Here is a 3626-nt window from a genome sequence, read left to right as displayed (position 1 = left end):
TTTTCTTTCTTTCTTTCTTTCTTTCTTTCTTTCTTTCTTTTTTTTTAAGAGTCTTGCTCTGTTGCCCAAGCTGGAGTGCCGTGTACGATCTCCGCTCACTGCAAGCTCTGCCTCCCAGGTTCAAGCGATTCTCCTGCCTCAGTCACCCACATAGCTGGGACTTAAGGCGCATGCCACTACCCCTGGCTAATATTTGTAATTTAAGTAGAGACGGGTTTCACCATATTGGCCAGGCTGGTCTCAAACTCATGGACTCAAGCCTGCCTTGGCCTCCCAAAGTGCTGGGATTATAGGTGTGAGACACTGTGCCTGGCCAAAATGAGGGTTTTATAGTACCTCACGGGCTTGTTATGAGAATTAAATGAGTTAGTACATATAAAGTGCCTACCCTAGAACCTGGCACACAGAAAGACTTTAAAAAATCTTATTATTTATTTATTCAGTAGTTTGCATTATCATGGGGATAGAAATATTTAAATTACCCACTGGGCCAACGCATCCGGAGTGTGCTGAATCAAGGCCCTCAAAAAAAAAAAAAAAAGGCTTGCTGGAGATCGCCAAGATGGGACTCATTCAGAAACTGGGATGGAATGTCAGAAACTCCAATTCAAGGCTGAGCAGTGGCTCATGCCCATAATCCCAGCATGCTGGGAGGCTGAGGCAGGAGAACTGCTTGAAGCCAGGGCGTGCAGGTTACAGTCAACTATGATCACACCACTGCACTCCAATCTGGGCAACATAGTGAGACCCTGTTTCTAAAAATAATTAAAAAACCCAACACCCTCCTGCAATACCATAAACTTGTTAAGATCTAATGCACAAAACCTGGAGATCCAAACCACAATTTAATCATATCACTTTTGAGCTAAAACACCTTCACTGGCTCTCACTGCCAAGAAATTGAATCTCGTCTTCTTAGCCAGCCAGCCTTCCTCCACAGATCTGGGCTGGCCTTTCCAGCCTCTTCCTCCTCTAGCCCAGGTGGTCTTCGCCTCAACCACACTGTGCTCCTGGTCATTTTTGAACACACCCATCTTGCACTTCAGTCTCCCCTGTGTCTTTGCTCTCACCCCCAAAGCTCATTCCTCATACATCATGTATGCCCTGTAAAAGTAGTCACCTGTTTTTAATAGATTTTCCTTTTTTAAGAGCAGTTTTAGGTTTACAGAAAAATTTTGCAGCAAGGACAGAATTCCCATATATTCCCTCCCCCAACAGTTTCTCCTATTAACATCTTGCATTGGTGGGCTACACGATATACACAGTTATAACACTGGTACACCCCAGTGTTATAATTGATGAACCAATATTGTGGTACTACTATTAACAAAAGTCTATAGTTTGCATTAGGGTTTGTGCTTTGTGGTGTACAGTTCAATGGGTTTTTGACAAATGCATAATGTCCTATATCCATCATGGCAGTATCATAAAGAATAGCTTCACTGCCCTAAAATTCCCTGTATGCCACCTATTCATCCCTCTTTCTCCTGGTCAGTTTCTAAGAATCAGTTCAAATGCCCTCTCTTCTGTGAAAACATCTCAGTTCCCTCAGTTACAATTAATCTGTCTGATGCTTGTATAGTGCTTTTTCATACTTGTTATAGCTGTTATGTTTGCATGGTGTGAAAGAAGTATACACAGCTGGGCGTGCAGTGGCTCACGGCTGTAATCCCAGCACTTTGGGAGGCCAAGACAGGCATATCACCTGAGGTCAGGAGTTCAATACCAGCCTGGTCAACATGGTGAAACCCCGTTTCTACTAAAAATACAAAGATTAGCCGAGGGTGGTGGCGCACACCTGTAGTCCCAGCTACTCAGGAGGCTGAGGCAGGAGAATCTCTCTTGAACTCAAGAGGCAGAGGTTACAGTGAGCCGAGATTGCATCACTGCATTCCAGCATGGACAACAGAGTGAGCAAGACTCTGTCTCAAAAAAAAAAAAAAAAATGTATACACACCTTTCTTCTGTCATTAGATTGTCCTTGAGGAAGGAACTGTGCCGCAGATTTGTCCTGACATCTAGACTAGACCCTTAGTCTTAACTGGTGCCTTATGAATGTTGGCGGCACTGAACTGAACCATGAGCAAATATGGTTTGGCTCAATCATCCACTACATACAGTATTTTTCCCTCTAGACAGGAGCTGCTCTTTGCAAATCTCCCCCACCCTAAATCCGAGCCAGCCAAGGTATCATAAAACAAACTTGCTCACGGGATTTTGTAGAAAAGGCCTTAAGAGGCAAGGCTTTAGACCAGGACTTCTGAAAGTGACATGTGCACTTGTGAATTTCATACATGCTCCTTGGATGGGCAGTTTCTTTGGAGGGAACCGTCTTCTATCCCTTCAGATTTTGGATCAGAAGCAGCCATAGGAGAGGTGGCCCAGGCCAGCTTTATATTGTCACTAGACCATAGGGTGATTTCTCGCCTCGCCTGTCTCCAAAAACAAAGCACAAAAAAGGACAAGAGCCTGGTTGTTTTCACCTCACGGACCAGACACCCCCTCAGGAAGGCCCCTGGAGAGTCTTCTGTCTGGTCTCCAGTCTCTCTGCCCAGGTGCCCCCCAACAATTGAGGATGACTAGTGTGTCCTCTGGGTAAGGAGCACCTTCCCATAAACACTTATTTTTCTTAATTCACGCTGAGTTTTTACTTTATTTTTGCTTTAAAGTCACTGTTCTGAAACGTTCTAAAACGCCGTAGGAACATGCAGATCGGAACAAAAGCAAATAAATCGAATCCTGTGAAGTAACAAAGCAGACGCCCTTCTCCTAACACCCAGCACAAAGCTAAATGAAAAATATCAGTCATCCACTAGATAAAAGTATTTTCCCCTCTAGACAGGAGCTGCCGTTTGCAAACCTCCCCTACCCTAAATCCAAGCCAGCGAAGGTATCAAAAAACAAACTACTCCCTTCAGCTCCCCAGAGTGGAGGCAACAGTTTCAGCAGCACCGTCTATTTCCTTGAGCAACACGAGCGGTTTGAAAGACCTTGGCTTTGACTTCCCTGTACCTGCCTCCAAACACACATGGGGGCGGGGTGGGGGCAGATACTGCCCCCCATCCCCGCTGCCCTTCGCGACGCCAGGCCAGGCGCAGGGCAGCGGAGAAGATGGGGGGCGCCCTGGATTCGCGGTTCCAGCTGCAGGCAGTTACCTGGGGGAGTGAGTGCTCTCTACAGAGCCGGGTTACCCCATCCCCCCGATTCCAGAAAGGGCCCGAGGAAAGGAGGGGGCGTCTGCCCCGCTCCAGAGCAGCCAGGGAGCCCGACCGAGCCATGACCAGGGTGCGCTCGGAGACCGCAGCCGCTACCGCCCGCTAGCACCTGTGCTCCCGGGGGCGGGGCCTCCTCCAGGTGTGCTCAGAGGGAGGCCGGCGCGGAGTCTGGGCGGGCGCTGGAGCCCGAGCTTTTCCCCCAGCCCAGAAATGCGCGGGGAGGAGCGGTTCATCGGCACCCGAGCGCCGCGCGAGCCACTGGCGCCGCCCGCCTCCTCCGGGTCCCGAGGGGAGAGCGCACCGTGCGGCACGGAGGGGGTTAACCGGGCAGCCCTCGGCTGGAGCGCGCTTAACCCTTTGGAGCCCGCAGGTCAGCCAGGCAAGGCCGGGGTGGCGGCACCCCGAGTCCCA

The sequence above is a fragment of the Colobus angolensis genome, unplaced genomic scaffold, assembly GCF_000951035.1.
Source record: "Colobus angolensis palliatus isolate OR3802 unplaced genomic scaffold, Cang.pa_1.0 Scaffold26, whole genome shotgun sequence".
Taxonomy (NCBI): Eukaryota; Metazoa; Chordata; class Mammalia; order Primates; family Cercopithecidae; genus Colobus; species Colobus angolensis.
Note: the sequence above shows the minus strand (reverse complement) of the source record.